The sequence below is a fragment of the Arachis ipaensis genome, chromosome B8 (genome assembly GCF_059453495.1).
Source record: "Arachis ipaensis isolate K30076 ecotype BB chromosome B8, ASM5945349v1, whole genome shotgun sequence".
In the NCBI taxonomy this organism is placed as follows: domain Eukaryota; kingdom Viridiplantae; phylum Streptophyta; class Magnoliopsida; order Fabales; family Fabaceae; genus Arachis; species Arachis ipaensis.
In genome coordinates, this window is record NC_142443.1 from 136,038,536 (window position 1) to 136,063,467 (window position 24,932).

Below are 24,932 nucleotides of genomic sequence, written 5' to 3' on the forward strand. Positions count from 1 at the left end.
ATCATTATTTCTTCTTGCAAATCATTGATTAGGCATGCCCAGGATGGATATGTAGAAACGAGCATCGTTTACGGGGAAAAAAAATTTAGTATACAGTTGCACCTTGATGATTTTCGATAACAAATCTAAACTATCTTCGCTGTACTGCTTGTGGTGATCGATTAATAAGTAATTTAATTAACGTCTGAAATAATATTTGTTGTTAAGACTTAAGACAATGATATCAAAGCAGTAGAACGATATATGGTCCGTTCCCTATCACTCGTGAATGCAATAGCTATCTTTGGTGTAGTCACGCTTCTTCTCTCAACTGCTATCATCACTAGAAGCATATCTGAAATCTCTCCAGAACCAAATCACTTCACCATTTACATTTTGGAAAAGTATATGGAACCAAAAGGTGATCAGCAAAAAGTAAATAAAACTGTTTAATTAGAATCACTTTTTGAATAATATGTTTGAAAACTGCTCCTGGGATCACGGAACACAAACTAAAACCCAATTTTTCATGGAACCCAAACACATTTTGGCTGGTTTTTGGCTGATATGCTTTTGGTTCCCTAGTTGTTCTCTTAAATTTTATTTATTGATACTGAAGTGAAATACTACTATTATCGAAAATTCTTTTTAAATATTATAATAATTAACATGTTTGTGAAAAATAATTTTTTTTAATTGTTTTATTAATTATGATTTTTTATTATTTAATATTTTTTTTGATATGTTTTTAATTGATCTCACTTAAAAAATATATAATGAGATATCGCACTTAAAAAAATAATTGACATAAAAAGTGAGATAATCTATTTTTTGTATTTGTAGAGGTTGCTAGAATAAGAGTAACATATGCTTAAGTAGCATGGTACATTATCATTAAAAGTTTTTTATGGTTTAAAAAAGGTGGTTGAATTTATGACCTTCTTTAAAATTTGATTAATAAAGTCTCAAATCAAAACTTATAATTTAGCTTCTGTTTGGTTTGCAAGATGGAATATGTAAAAAATAATTTTGTTTTGTCTTTTAAAAATCGTGAAAAATAGAATCAGAACAGGAAAGAGAAAAATAACACAGCCATATATCCTGATTCAGTTGTTCAGTGTAATGCAACCTACATCCAGTCTCTAACACAATATTGGTCGAATTTTTACTATCTTTCTAAGTCTTACATATACCAATTCCCAAAAACTCAAAATAATCCTATCAAGGACACACCAAGTTTCAACATAAACTTAACTTGGCTATGTAACTACCTAGACTCAACATATAAGTGTTTACCCAACTTAACAATGGATACTCTTAGGTATATGATACAAAACAGAAATACAACAAAAAAAAAATCTGAAATCAATCTTGACTTTTCTCTCTTAGCATTTTTTCTCAATGGCTTTTCTCAATGCGTCACTTTCATGCCTTTTACCATTGAATGAAAACAAAAAAGATATAACATTGAAACAGAATATTCAACAGTAAACTATGAAGGAGATGATGATTCGCAGCCTTAACGCTATAAAATGAACCTGATTTAGCACTCTCTGATGAAGCTCTCTATCTTAGCGGAATGTTTCTTTGATGTAGAAACACTGTCCAAAACGTTGAACTCTCATAGGGGAGCTCTCAATGAAACTCAAAACTTTGGTTCTCTCTCCTTATCTTCAAACTGAAAATTGATTTTCCTTTTGTATGAGATCTGTTTTCAACACCTAGGACTTACTTCACAAAGTCAACTTCTTGAATTTAGAGTTATTAGTTGAGATCTTTCTTCAACACCTATGTCTTTCTTCTTCTTTCTTTCATCAGCTCCCAAAATCAGGAATTTTTATTCAGAGACAAGTAACGCAGTTTCCTTGTAAACAGATTCTCAATGAATTTGATAAATCTAAGCCTTTAATCTTGTGCTTTGCCCCCAAAAAATAGTATTATCCATTGATTTACAGCAGAAAAAAATTGCCTCCATTTTTTTCATATTTTCCAAAATGATAGTAAAGAGAGAAAAAAATATCATTAAGTGATTTTCTTGCATGTAAATAGAAACAAATTATCTTTTTCTTCTGATTGTATTTTGATAAGACATTTACTTTTCTTTCTTCTCATTTTGTGCCTAATGAGAGATAAAGCAACTTTTTTTCTTATATTTTTGGTGATAGAATGAGAAAGTAAATTCTTCTTTTTTCTCTCGGGGTATTACACGAAGCAACATAGCATTCCAGCTTAGGATTGCTTCCTTTGTTCTGATTGGCATTGGATTGGGTAATGGATTCAATTCTATTTTGCAGCCTTGGACCAAGAAGCTATGGCTCATATGCTTGATTTCCTTTGATTGGGCTGGTTGTTCTCTTTCATTGGGCTACATATTAAAGAGTGACTTGGACCTAAACTGATTTGAACATGGTGTAGCATCAATGAGTCTCAATGCTTTTTTTTTACTTCGTTTTTGTTCAACACCGTTGGGACAATGGTTGGTGTAAAGGAGAATCCTTCCATTTAGCTTGGGTCCTTTCTTGATTGCAAATTATTAGGCCTCCAACCATTCACACACATCACAAATATTTTTTTTTTTGGTGTCTAAATAAGAAAAGAAACAAAGCAAAAAATATCCTAAATTCGAGCGGATGATTCGTTGGAGATCAACACCAGGTTCAGACCAAATAACATGATTAGAGTTACTCTTGGCACCATATTTAGCCATCCAATCTGCAGCTCTATTTGCTTCTCGGGACACCCATTCAACGTGAACAAGCCAAGGACGAAATAAAAGCTCATGAATCTTGTGAACCAAATCTGTTACTTCAGATGAATACCCACTTGTAAGCTCATGCATGATGGGCAGAATGTCAAGGCAATCCGTTTCACATATAATATCCCTCAAACCATAATCCCAAGCTAAAACCAGTCCCCTCCAAGCAGCAAATAATTCACATCTGATTATAGACTAAGAGGAAATGCTTCCAGAGCAGCCCGAGATCCAATCTCCCTTAGAATCTCTAATAATACACCCAAATCCCGCTAAATTTGAATCCACATCACAAATACAATTGGACTTTCAACCCAAATATCAAATGTTAATCCTAATTAATATTATTAATTTTTCAAACTTAACAACTCTTATTATCCTTATGTCTTAAAAATTCATACATTTTTTTTGAGTATTTAAGAGAAATCGTTGGTGATAATTTTTAACATTTAAAAAAATATCAATTAAAATGTCACTTTTAATATATTTATGAGGTAATTACATATACATATAAAATATTACATAAGTGAAATACTATATAACTCATTTTATTATTTTTTAATAATTAATTAAAAAAATAAATCTCAATTTTTTGTGTAAAGTAGAACAAAATACATGAATCAAATAGGTATAAATATGGACATTAAACTTTTATTAACCATCTCTTTTTACAAAGTTACCATTTAATTTATAAGACTATATTAACAATCCAAATAAATTTAATATCAGTAATTTAAAATTGCGGTTATAGTAGTGTCATAACATTATTGCGTGGTGGATTTTGGCCTTGATGCCATATAGTGATCATCGCAACGTATTTTTACGGTGGACGAAATGGCGACCGCAATTACGTTGGCGCCATGGCAGGAATGCTATAAGATTAGTCTCTTTTATTTAAAAACTCCCTCTTCCAAAAGTTGTCTCATCTTCCCATAGAAAAATTCTCTTCGTATTTGTTCTCTACGCCACCCGTCACTGCCAATCGTTACAACCACTCATCACCACAGTTGCTCCTTGCTACTGCTGCTAACCACAGCTCTCTCTTTCTCTGATTAGTAACTATTTTAACTTTTCTTCTCCTATTTTTTTTCTCTCTTCCCTAGTGCCCCTTTTCTATACACCTTATAATTGTTATAAACCTCTATTCTTCCAATTATTTTTGTTCAGTTCACTATGTCTACTTTCAGACAAGCTCTTGATTCTAAACTTAAATAGTTTATATTTTTCTATGTCATTACCTCCTTATAATTTATGAGTTATGACTTGAACTTGATGTTATATTTATTTGATAAATTGCTACTATATTTACTATATTAATGGGATGTTTTATGACTAGAAAATTGTATATATAGACTAAATTTTATAGTTTATTATATTTACAATTTTTTGCATATTTTTTTGTAACCATATATACAATTTTTAAGGTAATCTACTATTTCCACCATTTTTTGCAACGCCATCCATTATAAAATTATGGCGAATTTTGGCTCACCGCCATAAATTGTCATCCGCAATAAAAAAAATTATGTTTAGTATTATAAAATTTATTTCAGTGCCATTTTAATATAATTACTGACTTTCTATTTTTATAGTTATATTATTAACAATTCAAATAAAGTAATATTCCAAAACTTACTTCATTATCTATTTTAAAATAATTACAAATATTCTATTTTTTTAATTATTATTTTTTAGTTTATTTATCATTCATTTTCAATCAATCATATTAATGTATAAATAAATTAAATTAAATACAGTAATATTAACATAACTTTTTAATTTGAAATTAACTTATTATATTTAAATTAGTATTATTTTTTTGTAAAAAATAATTATTAGACCAAAATACAAATATATATTAGACCAATTTTTAAAAAAAAAAAATACCAAGATACAAAAAAATAATATTAAAAAATATAAAAAAAAATGGTAAAATATGAAATAATAGGAACAAATGTAACAACCCTGATTTTCGAGTACGCGAGAACTTTTCTAAAGGAACGGATTTCTCTGGAAGATCAGTAAGGGGAAAACCTTTGATATATCATCAAGTATCTTAATCCTCATTATCATTATGTCATCCTTAAGCTAGAACCTCCTTTGAGACAAGCGCGATAACGCGGTCACGAAGAACCTAGTTTTTGAACCGTATCGGTTAGGGGTTTTGATTCGGTTTTTCGTAAATAGTCTCAGTTTGACAAACCAGACTCGATGTATGAGAGGAGAGAGATAATAGTATAATATTATCATTATATTAGTATTAGAAAATTCTTGAATGATATTATAAGGTTACCTGGTCTGTTTTAGTTAAAAACAGAAAATCGGTTTAACCGGGTTTGCGGTTTACTGGTGCAGCTTAGCACCAGCACTCTCTGGTGACTTTAGCAATGCTAAGGCCTCATCATACATGTTCTATTCTCATAATAAATATGTTACTAGTGTCATTTATGCTTGTAGCTCAGAAAATAATTTTTAGAGATGTTTTTATGAGTGTTCCGGTACACCTAGTTTTAGTAGTTGTACACCAGAGATATTTTAATATTATTTTAATCCACCTCCAAGCCAACCAATCAAAACTCACCTTACACCCCCAAGACCTCCAAGGCTGTCTCATTTCATCATTTTGGCCGAAAATAACAAGAGAGAAAAGAGAGAAACTTTCCTGAACACTTAATCTTCAAAGCATGATTTCTTCTGAACTAAAACTCAAATCAAAATTCCGATTTCACCAAAATGATCCTCTCTTCTTCCTCTACATAACCATGTAACTTATCAAGGCTGAAAATAAGGTGAGATGGCTGTCTTCCTCCCTCTTCAATTCGGTTTTCAAGGAAAACCATGCAAAACATGTGTTTTCTTGATGTTCTTCCTTAGGAATCATGCTTAACTTGACTTGAGGGCCAAGAAACATTAATTTTCAGCAAGTCTAAGGTGAGATATCTCTTCCTAACATACTGAGTGAGATTTGGTCAGTTGAGAGTTTTTGGATTTAAAGTTGTTCTTGATGTGTTTTAGGAGGAAAAAGTGCTTAAGGACCACCTGAAAGTCTAACCGAATTTGGAGCAGCAAATCAAGGTAGGGATTGACGAATTTAATCTTGATTGATTGTGTTTGAGTTGTGTGATTATGATATGGTTTGGTTATGCTTGAAATTGATTGTTTATATGAGTAATTCTTGGTAAAAATTTGGTGAAATTTTGATGAAATTTGATGAAATTCAAGTTTTAAAGTTCATGTTCTTGGGGCTGCTGGAAAAATGAAACCCTAAGCTTAAATTAAGGATCAATTTGTGTTGAAATCTTGTAGAAAAGATGGGGTTTTAGTGGCTGCAATTTTATTTTGAATTATGGTAAAAATCGGTTGCTGAAAAGACTGAAAAACGGGTAAAAACAGAGGAAGAATTTGAAGAATTTATGAAGAACATGAAGAACACTTTGAGTGTGGTGAAGAACAATGAAGAACACCTTTTTGATCCATAAAAGGACAAGGAAGTAAATATTTTGGTGTTTGGGGGGTTATTTTTTAATTTCTAAAAGTTAGGGTGGTAAAAGTAGAAATATTAAAAGTTACGGGTGGTAAAAAGTGAATTTTTAAGGTTAAAGGTTAAAGTAAAGTAAATTTTTGAAAATTTAATAATAAAATAATAAATAATAATAAAATATTAAAAATAATATTTTAATAAAAATAATAAAATAATGCGGAAAAGGCAGTTTTCTGTAAAAGCTTTAGAAAGACAACTTTAAGCGCTGAATTTCATAATTACCTTCATAAAACACTTAGGGAGTGGTAAAAACATATTAGTGAGGCAAATATAAATAAAAGATAAAAAGTTGAAGAAAAGATAAAAATTGAAGAAAAAGTCTGTAAGGTTTTAATAACAGAAAAACAGACAGAGACTAGTGAACGAACTAGGGCAACATAGCTAGTCCTGGAATTGCGAATAGGGTTAGGTATTATATGAAAAGTTAAACTGTTTTAGTATAGACTTAATGAACCTATACTTGGTACAGACTAACTATTCATACCGAAATTTACATAAGCTTTAAATACATACGTTAAACAGAGAAATCAGAGCAGAGTAAAGAAACACAGAGAACAGAGTAACCAGAGTAAAGTAAAGAGATAAAGAGAAAAAGAGTAATATAGATACAGACGAAAAGAGTAATCAGAGAAGAGAAAAGAGATGCAGAGAACAGAGTAATTAAAACAGAGTAAAGAGATACAGAGAAAGAAAGAAGTACTGCATAAGAATGTGAAAGTGATGATGAACAATGAGAATGATATTGAATGATGATAATGAGAAAAGAGTAATATAACAAAGAGAATAGAGGAGAAGAGTATAAAGATAAAGAGTTAAGCCTTGTGGCATGATATTCTATTATATGTTCATCTGATGCTTTTCTATTGGCCCTAGAGGTCCTGTAGGCCCAAGTTCACCTACAGTAAGTTGTTATTCCTGTAGGCCGAAGTTCACCTACAGTGAATATCAATTGTGTATCTCAGGGTGTTGCTCCTGTAGGCCGAAGTTCACCTACAGAGAGTTGTGATACCTGTAAGCCGAAGTTCACTTACAGGGGTGCTATTTCTGTAAGCCGAAGTTCACTTACAGAGGTGCTATTTCTGTAGGCCGAAGTTCACCTACAGAAAGTTGTTGTGATTAAACCATTTCTGTAAGCCGAAGTTCACTTACAGAGGTGTTATTTCTGTAGGCCGAAGTTCACCTACAGAAAGTTGTTGTATTGTGATTAAACTATTCTTGTAAGCCGAAGTTCACTTATGGGAGTGCTGTTTCTGTAGGCCGAAGTTCACCTACAGAGATAAAGCCATATCTAGGACTAGTTCCTAGGTAATGTTGGGATGCAGGGTGTAAACTGACACGTGAGCTCATGGCCTGCATAGGACAGACATGCATCATACTTGGTTGCGCATTTCCTCTGTTATGATTGTTGTTTGAATGTATGTTTTCTTTGTTTGTATTCTATTCACTGTGTCTGTGTTTTATTTTCTTGTATTCTTTTGTTTGTGTTTTGCTTTCTGTTTTCTTTATTTTCTCTATTTATCTGTTTCTTCTGTCTACTACTTCTCGGTATTCTGCTATTTATCTGCTAAACAACACGAAATTAATGAACTTAACTAATAACCCCGACCCTACTAAGAACTCCCCAGTTCTTACCCCTTCTCTCTCCCTTCCCCCTTCAGATGGAAGTAAGAGTACCTTACCATAGTTCACTGATGACCGTTCGCAAGAAGAGGATTCTGCTCTAGATAGTCTTCTGAGTCTAGGGTGAATATCGTTCTCTGATTATATGTAAATACTGTGAGGCCAGCCAACGTCTGCACCCCTTCGTATGCGCACTTTAACCTAAATCCTGTGTACGAGACTCCTATTGCGTGGCTACTTGATGAGGTACCAAAGAGACGCCGTATGGTAATGTCTGATCGTGCAGAGGAGTAACAGATGAAGTTCTACCTTTTGATGACGTTCCACCTGACTTGAGTTTTGAAGACCTAGAACGTACTTTCCCTCGCTTTAGTAGTTTAGAGGGACTAGGTGAGTATAGAGTCTAGGCTAGCCTAGGTGCCAGCTTAGGGACCTCTTGAACAGGTCAGGACCTGGGATGTTGTATGTATATATATGTATATAGATATTATTTAGCTATATCTAGGGGTGTTCTAACTAACAGTCTATATGCTAATAAAGGCCGAATCACCGAACGTTGTCAACTACTTGTGACGTATTTTTGTGTGGTTGTTTATAACTGTTTTATCTGTTATTACTTGTGAATTGATTATAAATGATTCTGTCTATTAATCCAAACGTTTTCAAAAAAAAAATACACCACGCAAATTAACTATGCTTTTAACAATGAATCAGGCTCATATGATAAATAATAGATAATAATTAGGAAGACAAATTGGTAGCGCTTAGTTTCCGGTATGATCTAGACATATTGAAAATTGGGTCGTTACAATTTGGTATCAGAGCAGTTCGTTCTCGGTAGAGCCTGGGGAGTGGACTGACTATGCTTCGTTGCATACTCTGCTTGTGTGTCTCATGCTGTTAGGGTATCTTCAAGATACATTTGGCATGAATGTCTATGAGTGCTCATTTTGGCAATGTTCGTGCCTAGCTTGAGATATTAAGACTGGTCACCTTAATATTGATTGTTTGGTGCGGATAAGACCTCAATGACTGTGAATAGACATGGTTTAATCGAGTTCCAAAAGACAAATCGACGTGAGCCACAGCTATCTTCATAGCTGTTATGATCTTCATGGCTATGGCTGTGTGAGATTTGGATGCTGTAAGGAACGGACCGATCTCTTCGTCAGGATGACTTGAAGGAAATAGACCGCTTGAAGAAGGATTCTTGCATCTGGCTGAAATTTTGAGGGCAAAATTTTCTTTTAGGAGGGTAGAATGTAACAACCCTGATTTTCGAGTACGCGAGAACTTTTCTAAAGGAACGGATTTCTCTGGAAGATCAGTAAGGAGAAAACCTTTGATATATCATCAAGTATCTCAATCCTCATTATCATTATGTCATCCTTAAGCTAGAACTTCCTTTGAGACAAGCTCGATAACGCGGTCACGAAGAACCTAGTTTTTGAACTGTATCGGTTAGGGGTTTTGATTCGGTTTTTCGTAAATAGTCTCAGTTTGACAAACCAGACTCGATGTATGAGAGGAGAGAGATAATAGTATAATATTATCATTATATTAGTATTAGAAAATTCTTGAATGATATTATAAGGTTACCTGGTCTGTTTTAGTTAAAAACAGAGAATCGGTTTAACCGGGTTTACGGTTTACTGGTGCAGCTTAGCACCAGCACTCTCTGGTGACTTTAGCAATGCTAAGGCCTCATCATACATGTTCTATTCTCATAATAAATATGTTACTAGTGTCATTTATGCTAGTAGCTTAGAAAATAATTTTTAGAGATATTTTTACGAGTGTTCCGGTACACCTAGTTTTAGTAGTTGTACACCAGAGATATTTTAATATTATTTTAATCCACCTCCAAGCCAACCAATCAAAACTCACCTTACACCCCCAAGACCTCCAAGGCTGTCTCATTTCATCATTTTGGCCGAAAATAACAAGAGAGAAAAGAGAGAAACTTTCCTGAACACTTAATCTTCAAAGCTTCATTTCTTCTGAACTAAAACTCAAATCAAAATTCCGATTTCACCAAAATGATCCTCTCTTCTTTCTCTACATAACCATGTAACTTATCAAAGCTGGAAATAAGGTGAGATGGCTGTCTCCCTCCCTCTTCAATTCGGTTTTCAAGGAAAACCATGCAAAACATGTGTTTTCTTGATGTTCTTTCTTAGGAATCATGCTTAACTTGACTTGAGGGCCAAGAAACATTAATTTCAGCAAGTCTAAGGTGAGATATCTCTTCCTAACATACTGAGTGAGATTTGGTCAGTTGAGAGTTTTTGGATTTAAAGTTGTTCTTGATGTGTTTTAGGAGGAAAAAGTGCTTAAGGACCACCTGAAAGTCTAACCGAATTTGGAGCAGCAAATCAAGGTAGGGATTGACGAATTTAATCTTGATTGATTGTGTTTGAGTTGTGTGATTATGATATGGTTTGGTTATGCTTGAAATTGATTGTTTATATGAGTAATTCTTGGTGAAAATTTGGTAAAATTTTGATGAAATTTGATGAAATTCAAGCTTTAAAGTTCATGTTCTTGGGGCTGCTGGAAAAACGAAACCCTAAGCTTAAATTAAGGATCAATTTGTGTTGAAATCTTGTAGAAAAGATGGGGTTTTAGTGGCTGCAATTTTATTTTGAATTATGGTAAAAATCGGTTGCTGAAAAGACTGAAAAACGGGTAAAAACAGAGGAAGAATTTGAAGAATTTATGAAGAACATGAAGAACACTTTGAGTGTGGTGAAGAACAATGAAGAACACCTTTTTGATCCATAAAAGGGCAAGGAAGTAAATATTTTGGTGTTTGGGGGGTTATTTTGTAATTTCCAAAAGTTAGGGTGGTAAAAGTAGAAATATTAAAAGTTACGGGTGGTAAAAAGTGAATTTTTAAGGTTAAAGGTTAAAGTAAAGTTAATTTTCGAAAATTTAATAATAAAATAATAAATAATAATAAAATATTAAAAATAATATTTTAACAAAAATAATAAAATAATGCAGAAAATGCAGTTTTCTGTAAAAGCTTTAGAAAGACAACTTTAAGCGCTGAATTTCATAATTACCTTCATAAAACACTTAGGGAGTGGTAAAAACATATTAGTGAGTCAAATATAAATAAAAGATAAAAAGTTAAAGAAAAGATAAAAATCGAAGAAAAAGTCTGTAAGGTTTTAATAACAGAAAAACAGACAGAGACTAGTGAACGAACTAGGGCAACATAGCTAGTCCTGGAATTACGAATAGGGTTAGGTATTATATGAAAAGTTAAACTGTTTCAGCATAGACTTAATGAACCTATACTTGGGACAGACTAACTATTCATACCGAAATTTACATAAGCTTTAAATACATACGTTAAACAGAGAAATCAGAGCAGAGTAAAGAAACACAGAGAACAGAGTAACCAGAGTAAAGTAAAGAGATAAAGAGAAAAAGAGTAATATAGATACAGACGAAAAGAGTAATCAGAGAAGAGAAAAGAGATGCAGAGAACAGAGTAATTAAAACAGAGTAAAGAGATACAGAGAAAGAAAGAAGTACTGCATAAGAATGTGAAAGTGATGATGAACAATGAGAATGATATTGAATGATGATAATGAGAAAAGAGTAATATAACAAAGAGAATAGATGAGAAGAGTATAAAGATAAAGAGTTAAGCCTTGTGGCATGATATTCTATTATATGTTCATCTGATGCTTTTCTATTGGCCCTAGAGGTCTTGTAGGCCCAAGTTCACCTACAGTAAGTTGTTATTCCTGTAGGCCGAAGTTCACCTACAGTGAATATCAATTGTGTATCTCAGGGTGTTGCTCCTGTAGGCCGAAGTTCACCTACAGAGAGTTGTGATACCTGTAAGCCGAAGTTCACTTACAGGGGCGCTATTTCTGTAAGCCGAAGTTCACTTATAGAGGTGCTATTTCTGTAGGCCGAAGTTCACCTACAGAAAGTTGTTGTGATTAAACCATTTCTGTAAGCCGAAGTTCACTTACAGAGGTGTTATTTCTGTAGGCCGAAGTTCATCTACAGAAAGTTGTTGTATTGTGATTAAACTATTCCTGTAAGCCGAAGTTTACTTATGGGAGTGCTGTTTCTGTAGGCCGAAGTTCACCTACAGAGATAAAGCCATATCTAGGACTAGTTCCTAGGTAATGTCGGGATGCAGGGTGTAAACCGACACGTGAGCTCATGGTCTGCATAGGACAGACATGCATCATACTTGGTTGCGCATTTCCTCTGTTATGATTATTGTTTGAATGTATGTTTTCTTTGTTTGTATTCTATTCACTGTGTCTGTGTTTTGTTTTCTTGTATTCTTTTGTTTGTGTTTTGCTTTCTGTTTTCTTTATTTTCTCTATTTATCTGTTTCTTCTGTCTACTGCTTCTCGGTATTCTGCTATTTATCTGCTAAACAACACGAAATTAATGAACTTAACTAATAACCCCGATCCTACTAAGAACTCCCCAGTTCTTACCCCTTCTCTCTCCCTTTCCCCTTCAGATGGAAGTAAGAGTACCTTACCATAGTTCACTGATGACCGTTTGCAAGAAGAGGATTCTGCTCTAGATAGTCTTCTGAGTCTAGGGTGAATATCGTTCTCTGATTATATGTAAATACTGTGAGGCCAGCCAACGTCTGCACCCCTTCGTATGCGCACTTTAACCTAAATCCTGTGTACGAGACTCCTATTGCGTGGCTACTTGATGAGGTACCAGAGAGACGCCGTATGGTAATGTCTGATCGTGCAGAGGAGTAACAGATGAAGTTCTACCTTTTGATGACGTTCCACCTGACTCTAGTTTTGAAGACCTAGAATGTACTTTCCCTCGCTTTAGTAGTTTAGTGGGACTAGGTGAGTATAGAGTCTAGGCTAGCCTAGGTGCCAGCTTAGGGACCTCTTGAACATGTTAGGACCTGGGATGTTGTATGTATATATATGTATATAGATATTATTTAGCTATATCTAGGGGTGTTCTAACTAACAGTCTATATGCTAATAAAGGCTGAATCACCGAACGTTGTCAACTACTTGTGACGTATTTTTGTGTGGTTGTTTATAACTGTTTTATCTGTTATTACTTGTGAATTGATTATAAATGATTCTATCTATTAATCCAAACGTTTTTAAAAAAAAAATACACCACGCAAATTAACTACGCTTTTAACAACGAATCAGGCTCATATGATAAATAATAGATAATAATTAGGAAGACAAATTGGTAGCGCTTAGTTTCCAGTATGATCTAGACATATTGAAAATTGGGTCGTTATAACAAACACAATAAAAATTTATCCGATATTCAAGTGCATTATCTCCAAACTCTTCCAAAATACTAATTTTTCTTTATCTAATTTTTCAATCTAATTTTTTCCTTACTTCAAGGCATTAGCTATTATAATAAGCATATAAATTTATCCATTCTTTAATTAAGAAGGGTTGTGCTATTTTAAATGTCTTTTGTTAAAATATTTTAGTCAACATAAATCTGAGGTAATATTCGACTAAAAAAATTAATATATTAAACTAAATAAAGTAACCATCAAATAATTATATTTTTTTTCGAAATTTTATAGTTATCTACAACGATGATAGACTTATTGGTCCAAAATAATTTACAATATTTTGTTCCTATTTCATCAAGATAGATAGTAAAAATTTTACTAAGAGAAAATATGATATAATTTATATTTTTTTCTAAACTTAGGAGTGAGACTCAAACCCAAAATCTCTAGGTGAAGATGCGGAGATTATACCATTTAAGCTATAACTCATTGGCAGAATACAATTTATATTTATTCTTTATGCATAATTAAGCACTATTGTATATAATTACTCATGATCTGTACAAAGAGGGAAGTAAGTTAAAAAGACGAAAAAGAAAACGCACAATAACTTTCATCTATTTCATCATTGTATCCCCTAAATCAGAAAAGAAATTAAGTACGTAAGAAATATAATTTAAATATTGAAAAGACTCAATATGTGAAGAGTTGTAGTAAATTAACTTGTATGAAATAAAAATGATAAAATTTATGGATAAGTATTGTTTTGGTCCCTAACGTTGAAGGTCAGAATCGAAACCGTCCCCAATGTAATTTTTATTTAGAATCATCTTTAACGTTTTTTTCGTATTTAAATCATCTTTTTTAATAAAAAATATAAAATTTAAAAAAAAGAGAGAAAAGAACGCGTTTTGGGGGTTGGGGGAAGGAAACACGTTTTTTTTGGGGGGGGGGGGGGGGAGGGGGCGAAAGGAAACGCGAAGGGGGGAGGAAAAAGGGAAAGGGGAAAGAAAGAGAGGGAAGGGGAAGGGGAAGGGGGGAGGGGACGGCGCTGGTGAAGCTTGGAGCTGCCGTCACCGTCGCTGAAAGAAAGAAGAAAGGAGAGGGGTTGCGGCGGGGGAGAAGAGAAGAGGGAAAGGAGATGCGCCGGCGCTGCTAGAGTTTGCCGCCGCCATCGCGTCGTCATCGGGAGGGGGACCCCGCCGGCGCTTCTTCTTCTGTGACTGCCTCTGCTTCTTCTTTTGCTTCTACTTGAGCTTCTACTTCTTCTTCTGTGACTGAGGGTTGACCGCTGCTGTCGCGTCGTCATCGGGAGGGAGACTCCACCGGTGCTTCTTCTTCTGTGACTGCCTCTTCTTCTTCTGCTTCTGCCTCTGCTTGAGCTTTTGCTTGAGCTTCTGCTTCTTCTTCTGTGACTGCCTCTGTTTCTTCTTCTGTGACTACCTCTACTTCTGAGTTTGATTTGTTATTTTCTAATTTTATTGTTGTTGTATGTTGATTTGGTTGTTGAGTTGAATTTTTTATTCCTTGATTTGTTGAAATGTTGTTTTTCTTGGTGGTGGAGGTAAAGGTGGTGGTGGTGGTGAAAGTAAAGGTGCTGATGGTAGTGAAGGACATTTTTGTCCAGAAAAAGTTAAAAGGACGATTTAAATACGAAAAAAAAGTTAAGGATGATTCTAAATAAAAAACTACGCTGGAGACGGTTTCGATTCTGACCCTCAATGTTAGGGACCAAAACAATACTTATCCCTAAAATTTATAATAAAAAATTATAAAAACTTAAATAATAAGAACAAAATAAAAAATATAAGAAATATAGTACAATAACAAAAAATAATATTTTATAGTTTATAAGAAATCAAAGAGTAGAAATAATATATTATAGGAGAAAAAAAGTATTATATATAGAATGAAAGATAAATTTATAAAAAAATGAGATTTTGTTTTAGCATATATGACTTTTTACAGTGAATAAGTTATAAAATATAGGAATAGGTAAAATAAAAAATAAAGAAATAAATTTATGCTTTTTTTTAATAAATTGAAGAAATATTCACAACTACATATTAATGGTAAAAATAAGTGTAATTACCCGTGTCATGCACGTGATAAAGTTGAAATTATAATTTTAAGTTGTTTTATTAAAATTAATTTGAATTATAATAATTTGATTAATAAAAAAAGTAATGAGTTATGCGTTGTTTATCTTTTCTTAATTTAGTGTTAATTGTATTAACTCTAAAATAGTTATTAATTGGTTTTAGTAATCTATTGTTTTTTCAATAAATCAGACATATATACTGAATGTGACCATAAATAATCTAGTAATACCTAAATTCACCATCAAATTGTTATATGTGTAAGAACATATCAAAATTAGCTGAAAATGAACAACAAATTATTAAAGAATTCTAATGCAAAAAGTTCTCTAATAAATAATAAATAATTTAAAGTCACTAAATAACAACCCCAACACTATCCTTTGATGCCTGTAAAATATATAGCTGAAACAATACTATATCAATGTTAGTATACAAATTATATTATTAACATAATTATAAAATTGTTTATCAGAAGAATAAAATAATACGAATTTTTATGATAATTCTAATATTCTCAAGTTATAAATGTACAATAAGAATGCATTACCCATTAGTACCTAGAATTTTTTAATTTTTCAAATTGATAGTAATAAATATTAATAAATTAATAAATTTAATTAAGAGATTTTGTTATTACCTTTTCATTATAAACTCTCAAAAACTTTTCTATATACCACATTCATCGTGCAGTTATCTTCCAAGTGTCCGTGATCTTGCAACAGCACTCGCAGACCATCTTTATTCGTTACTCTTGCCTTTATTTTCCAAAATTACATAATCTACCATAGATAATACTGTTGATAGAATCGTAGATCATTAGGTATGAAAAATAATAAACAGAAAAAGAATTATGTCTGAGGTACAAATTTTCTAGGTGATAAATAATTGTTACAATTCACTATTACTCTTTATATATATATATATACACGGTAATGATTAGCCAATATTTTTAATGGAGATACTTGCTATAATTAGGTAAAAAATATGCCATTATCTTTTACTAATCTTTATGATCAATGGAGATACTTGCTCAATATATATATTATCAACATTAATTATGTGCCAATATTTTTAGAAAAAAATTAAAAGAAGAGATATATAAATATATATAATATTGTTGCTCTATAAGAAGTAGATATAAATTGCTATGTTCTTCTTTATTATATTATACAACTTAAAGTTATAGTATCATGTTATTATTAATTATAGATACTTGCTACAATTATATCAAATTTAATTATGACTCTAAATAAATAAAATAGATAACAATCAATATTATTATTTTTTTTTACATTCAATATTTACTGTAAATATAAAAAATAAAATAACTAATGAATAAAAATATGAGTAAAAAATAAAACATAATAATTAAAATTTAATTTGTTAATTAATTAATCTTGTGTCCATACAATAATAATATTATTATTATTATTATTATTATTATTATTATTATTATTATTATTATTATTATTATTATTATCCACTAATTAAAGCAGAAGATAAAAAACTATATAATTAACGAACCATTATTAGAATGAGGGAGAATCATAGCATGAATTATTGTAGATATAACTATCTACTAATAAAATTGTGGATACAACTAATTATTGTAGTTACAATTATCTTCTAATAAAATTATTGCACATGAATGGGAATTAGAACTATATCAATTAATATAATTAGAATGAATAGAAATATCGATAATTGATAATTAGTTTAATAATGCATTAAATATTGATTTGAAATAATTATAATAAAGACATTTTCGTAAAATAATATAATTATACATTATTCATGAGCTAATTGTAATATAATTAAAATAAATTCATTCAAAAAAATTTATGTGTAATCTTCATAAATTACAATAATTTTTATACATTAATTTTGTTAAATAATTCTAAATATTTCTTTATTTATACATATATATATTAATTATACATAAAAATATTTAAATCACATATATTAAATATTTTTTGTTATAATTATTTTCTTTTATATATATATATATATATATATATATATATATATATTAATCCACAATACGTGCAATAAGCTTTTATGTTAGTTTGATATCAATATATAGTCTCCAATCCCAGTCCCATTCATACGCAAATTGTATACAATTTTTTTAATAGAGCAATTTTAATTTTTAATGGAGATACTTCCTACAATTAAGTAAAAATTATGTTATTATCTTTTATTAAACTTTATGATTAATTCAATGGAGATAATTTCTCAGTATATATGTTATATATCTACATTAATTATGTGTCAATATTTTTAGGAAAGAGCTAAAAGAAGAGATATATAAATATATATAATATTATTGCTATATAGGAAGCAAATATAAATTGCTACATGTTTTTTATTATATTATACAACTTAAAGTTATAGTATCATGTTACTATTAATTATAAACGTCGAAGATCTCCGGACATATGTAAAAAGCATGGAGGAGATGGAATTTGAACTGGCCTACAAAGCTCCGTAGAAACAATTTCTCAATAAAAAATCGAGCTCCTCCCAAGAAAACTAATTTTACCCATATTCCATTAGGTTGGTCATAATATGTGAGTAGATCCAACCATCATTCGATAAAATAGAATTTACTGCATCTTCTTTAGATGTTTACATACATATAGTTAGAACCTGAATCAGTGAATACAACTCGATGAGATATTTCATGGATGTGATGCATTGTAAACGATTGCGATAAAAGACAATCGCACTGAAACATTAGATGAAAAGAATAAGTTGGAGTAAGAACAATCATTAAATTATCAAAAGAATAATATAATAAAATGAGTATATAAAAAATACTATACAAAATTATAAATTGTACCTTAAAAGGATCAACCTTCGATGAAAAACGAAGAATACATTCTATAAAGTAGTATTACATTATAAAATATAAAAATTGAAATTATTACTATATAGGTTAGATGGATTGTACTCAATATAAAAATATAAAATAGAATTGCATTATTAAATTTTAGTAATTTTAATTAGTTAATAATATAAAATAAGATAGAAGTGACTATTCATAATTGAATACTTTTGGTTGATTAGACAAAAAAAATGAAAAAATACTCTAAATAAAAAGCTAAATTAACTTTCATATTATATTCATTAATACAATTTTAATTTTATATAATAGTTAGATAATAGATCAGTAAAAGCAAATGGAAGGATGACTTTAATTAGTATTTCATAAAATATTTATTTAGAATAATTAAAAAAGTAAAAATATGATATTATTAAAAATAATATATTTTTATATTTAAAAAAAGACATTTAAATAAAATATTTGTAAAATACAAAATTTAGAGTAACATAGCTTCATAAACATTAATCATTGATTAATTATGAACTAACATAAAATTATAATAAAATTTATTTACGAAAAAATAAACGGTTAATATTAATAAATATAAAAATCATTCAAACACTTTGATTAAAAGTATGAGTGGTTAATTATTATTCATTATTAAAAATATTTTGTTCATAACAAAAACTAAAAATATAATTATTCATATTTAGATTTTAGAAGAATAAACGTATAAGTAACAAATGATCTATTTTATCATGCATATTACAAATTAATAAATTAAACTAAATGATATAATGAATTATAATTAATTAATTGGTATAAACTATAATAAATTATATAATATTTAAAAAGAAAATAAAATGAATAAAAAATAAAAAGAAATAAAAGAGATAGAAGATTACAATAAAATAAATTGAATGTGAGAGTTTTTTTTTATAAATTTTATATCACATCTGTTTCAATAATAATAAATAAAAATACATCAATTTGATATCTAAGAAAAAATGATGAGATAAAATTACAACACAATTCTAAAATAAAAGCTTAAATTAAACCATAATATCATTGTACAACATAAATTGAAAGTAATTCCATACTACAATATACCACACAAACAGATAAATGACTTAAACTTAATTACAAAATTTTTTTATTTATACATACATGATAACACCATGGTCTATAAATGCTTCATGGATAATATATCATATATTGCTTTGAATGATGAGCACGGGAGTTGAAGAGTGTGTGGTAGTTTGTGTTCACGGTAGTTGCCTTCTTGTTTCGACACTTCATAGGAAGAAAAAGAATATTGTAAAAGCTACCCAATGAAAGAGTAATTGGTAAATGAATAATATTTTCTTCTAACATATATGGTCTTTTATAGTGGTAAAATAAAAATGAAATGAATAAAATTTTATATTTTTATATTAGGAATAGAATTCGATATATTTATCATTAATTAGTTATAATTCATATATTTTAATAAAATAAATAAATAAAATAATTGTTAAGAATTAATCAAATCAACTAATTGATACAAATAATTAGTATAATTAATTTTATTTGATTTATTGAATTCAAAAAATAAATTAGAAAATAATTTATTGAATTAATTAGTTGATATAATTAATTTATTATAATTGATTGAATTTAATAATTTAAAAAAATAAATAGAAAAACATAGGAGACAATGATTTTTTAACTAAATTAATCTATATTTATTGTATTTAATTGGCATAAGTAATTATAATATATGTTATTATGTACCTTATGAATTAATGAATTAAAATAATTGACATAATAAATTATAATTATTTAATTGATATAAATTATAATAAATCATGTGATATTTAAATATCTAATCAAATCAATTAGTTGATATAATTTATTTACTGTAATAAATTGTATTCAATGAGTTATAAAAAATAAATTAAGAAACACGTTCAAAAGTATGCCACGTCGATCATTAAGTGCAGAAATTTAATTTTTATATAATAAAAATATACATTCTTATATATGTTATAGAAATATGATTTGATTTCATTAACTTGCCAAAATTTTTTAATTTGCCATGTATATTCAGTCATTTTTCTAAAATAAATTTAGAAGAGAGAATAGTGCTCTCATTTTGGAGAGAAAATGAATTCATGAAAATTGACACCTCACTTTCATTAGTTAATAATGCATTAAATATTAATTTTATATAATTATAATAAATATATTTTTCTAAATTAGTATAATCATGCACTATTCATTAAAGGCTAATTGTAATATAATTATAATAAAGATATTTTTCTAAAATAAATTTAGAAGAGAGAATAGTGCTTTCATTTTGAAAGAATGAATTTATGAGAAATTGACGCCTCACTTTCATTAGTTAGGGAAAAATCCAATTTTAGTATATTAAGTAGAAGTATATTATTATTATTATTATTATTATTATTATTATTATTATTATTATTATTATATTTTCGATTCATAATTGATAAGTAGTTTAATAATATATTAAATATTGATTTTATGTAATTATAATAAAGATATTTTTCTAAATTAGTATAATTATGTATTATTCATTAAATGCATTCATTTTGGAGGAAAAATGTATTCATGAGGAATTGACACCTCACTGTCATTAGTTGGGAAAAAACCTAATTTTAATATATTAAGTAGATAGATATAACTATTAGACAACAAATTTGCAAGGACATATTAATAGAAATATTAGATTTGATATTAAAATAAAAATATAAATAATGAATAAAAATCTGAAATTTAAAATTAAAATATTTTTTATCAAGAATGAAATAAAGAAAAACTTTTGGTAAAGAACAACGTAACTCAAGCATTAAAGTGACAATAAAATTGAATCAAATATGAAATAACATATATTTAAACTAATTAAATTAAATAATTAATATAATAAATTAATTATAATTGTTTGACTGAATAAAATAAGTTAAATAAATAAAAAATATATGCCATGTAAAAATGATAATATTTTTTAAAATTATTAATCAAAATACATAAGACGAAAAAATGAATGCAAATTAAAAAAAATTATTTATTTATTCTAGTCAAATTAAATAATTAATATAATTGATTAGTTATAGTTAATTTATTCAAATAAAATATTAAATAAGTCACCAAAAAAAAATAAAATATTAAATATTTGATATTTATCTCAATCAATTAAATAAATAAATAATTAATTAAACCTCTTTTAAAAAAATCAGTAATCAACATATATAAGATGAAAAATGAATACAAATTAAAATAAAATTAATTAATTTATTCTAGTCAAATCAAATAATTAATTAGTCATAATTAATATGATTCAAAAAAATTAAATAACTTAATATTTATCTCAATCAAATTAATGAATATATTTAAATAAAATAAGTAAAAAAATACATTCAAGAACATGCAACTTAAACATTTGTTAATAATTTGAATTTCAAATCTTTTTAGCTTCAAATTTTGAAACTAATTTCAAATTTGAAAATTGAGATTCTTTTAGGTGATATTAAAAAATAAATTAAATACATAAAATATAAAATTATAATATAAAATTTAAATTATAAAATTGTCTAATTTAATAAAAATTATATAAAATTAGTTAATTTATTTAAAATTATAATATTAAAAAATTCTAAAAATTAAATCAAGAATCAAACCAAAATTTTCTATCAATTCTTACTATAAATTTGTTCACTTTTAATGCTTGTGTAATTATATATTTATTGTCTATTAAGTATATCGGTATTATAAAATTTGACATATAAATATATTTGATTTGGTCTTATTTTCGTGTATTTCACGAGTATAAAAACTTGGGATTTTGATCAATATATTAACCTTATTTAGTTTAGATTTGATTAGATTATTGGATGGGCCGTTTAAGATTTTGATGTTATATTATTGAAGGCGGGCCAAAGATCCATGGAGATGCTAATGATGATATTGAAACATGTAACCTAAATATAAATAGAAATATAAGAGAATACACAAAATCAAACTGAAACAGCAGCTAGCTATGCCGACTGACCATAATGATGCGGCCAGAGGGACGGAATTGGTCAGTTGCCCTACGGCAAGAACGCTGCAGCTGGCAGATCTTTTGGAAGAGAGATGATGGAAATCTTGTTGAGGCTTCCGGCAAGGACGCTTGTTTCCCTAAGGAGTGTGTGCAGGTCATGGAGAAACCTAATTTCATCCCCTGACTTCACCCGCAACCACCTTCGTCGTTCATGCTTACGCGATCCAAGCCTGATCACTCCGCCACGTATTGCTTATTGCAATCACGATGGTTTCTATGGTGGTATTCAGTCTTTCTCCATGCAGTCAATGTTGGACAATCCCTCTGACCCTACTAAAGTCGCTAGCATCAGTAGCGAAACCTACTACAAAATCGTTGGTTCTTGCGATGGATTGTTATGCTTCTTTGATGGTTTTGCTAGTTGCGGCATGCATGCCATATTGTGGAACCCCTGTACCGGATTCACATTCGAATCTCCCGAAATCAGCGGCCAAGTTCTCTTTTGTGGCTTTGGTTACGATTATCTCAGTGACAGTTACAAAATTTATGCAGCTACAAAGAAGCAAGGGCCATCTGGTTTTGAGTCTAGTACCAAATTTTATACATTTGGGCAAACTTCGTCATGGAGAAAAATTGATGATATTCCAGTAGCCCTATTTAGTTTCCCAAGTGACAACTCTTGTTGGACGGATAATACGGAAGGGGAATTTTTTGGTAGTAGCAGATTATGCACTCTTAATTGGTGTGTTAATCAGGTGGTTCTTTATTTTGACTTGACTAAAGAGATTTATGGTCATTTTTCTCTGCCTCTTGGTAGTGAAATAGATTTAGATCATTATTCTCCAAGGCGATGCACTCACTTATATGTCTTAAGAAACTGCCTTTCTGCTTGTTACGAGCATAAGAGAACACGCGAATGGATTGTGTGGCAGATGAAGGAATACGGAGATGCTCAATCTTGGACTAAATTGGCAGTGATTTCGGTCCATCAAAAATCCATTTATTTTACATATCATTATTTACAACCTCTTTACATATCGGAAAGTGACGTTCTTTGGACATTTTGTCCATTGTACGGAATAGTTTTGTGTAACTTAAATGATGGGAGGGTAGATTTTTTTGTGATTGACAGAGGCATGGGGAACCATCCTTTTTTTTCTCGATGTGTCAGGCATAAGATGGCTTGTATCTACCATGAAAGTTTAGTTTCACCAAATGGTCTTCAAAGCAGATCATCCAAAACTGTTGCGCCTTCATCAAATCCAAACCCCAGTCTATTGACTCTTAAAGCATGTTTGCACCTTTTTTTGGTGAAGCCTTCTAGCACTACCAACTTGGTTATTAATGTTATCGAATTTATTTATGTCAGTACTATGTTTATTTTTCAATTGCAATTTACTGCTCTAACATACTTTGTATGTTCTTCTTCCTGTTCTTGTCAAATAATTCTTTTCCCACTTTAACTTGTGCACTGATGAGAAATTGTACTCGGTTTAAGACAAAAAGGCTGAATTTAAAAAAATAAATTAAAAGAAATATTTGTTGTTGATGTAACAATCAGCTTTTTTTTAGTTTTTCAATTTCTTCCTCAATATAATATAGTGATTACCCCACCCCATTCTTTTTAAACTCATTATAAACAATGTATAAAAAAAATTTATGACAAGGCTATTTAGAGAAAGGTTTCTTTGTTAAAACAATTAATGACTATTCATTCATGGAAAACAACGATATATAAGAAATGGAATCTTCAAAATGTAAAAGTATCATGAGATTTTGAAGCATTATACAGAGGCTATTGATTCGAATTCGATGCTAAGATAACAATAGTTATTAAATAGAGGTGAATGTTGATCATGATCTATTCAAATACTGCATTTTAAGTTGTAGGTGCTTATGTTATTATTAAATAGAATAAAAAAAAAGACAAGATTACACTTGATTTCATTAAAGTTTGGACTATAAATATATGGAAGTTTAAGGATAAAAAGTCTCTTTTATAGTTTGAATCAATCTGTCTTTTAATTTATGTTTTCATCCCTAGTTTCCTATATGGAGTGAGGTGATAATTCAAATTAAATCATAATCATCCCTTCCTTTATTTTTGAGTTTTTTAAACCTTTTATTTCTTGATATTTTCAATTTTTTATTTTATTCTGTCCATATTTTCGATGCACATTTCGCTAAAAATTAATGTTTTCAATTTTTCTGCTTTTATTCAACATATCCAAATAGATATAGTTTGTCAATACATGTGTTATTGAGCAGTGTTGCTTTTATTTTATTCAACATATTCCCATTCAATACATGTGTTATTTTGACCGTTGTTTTCAATTGATTTTAATGGTTTGTTCGATGTAAATAAATGTAAATGAAATTGACGAGTCACTCTCCGTATCTGTTCTTAATTTCTTCTTCTGCCTTTCAAATCCCAAATTGGCTTTTGGGTCTTTCTAGTTCTCTATGGTTGCATGTCGTGGTTAAACGGTTCCTCTTTTTCTGTCCTGTTCAATGGCCCCTCTTTTGTTCTGTCTCGTCTTATTCACCTCCCTACGTCGCATCTCTTGGTATGTGCCACGGTTTTTGAACTTATTTTGTCGTGTGCTGAGTTTTTGTTTTTATTATTTTATTTAGTTGTTCTCTATTTTGTTGATCTGTAATCTTTTCTGTATCACATATTTGTATTTTGTGTTTACAATACCTGGTGATGTGTGTTTGATGATGATGATTATCTTTTGGTTTCTTTTTTTTTTCCTTTTACTGGTTCTATTATAGCTATTCG

At 29.5% G+C, this 24,932-nt stretch overlaps 1 pseudogene; it reads left to right on the forward strand.

Annotated features, from left to right (window-relative positions):
- Nucleotides 1-22,147: 22,147 nt before the first annotated feature.
- On the forward strand, nt 22,148-23,613 carry LOC110266107 (F-box/kelch-repeat protein At3g23880-like; annotated as a pseudogene).
- The last annotated feature ends 1,319 nt before the right edge of the window (nt 23,614-24,932 follow it).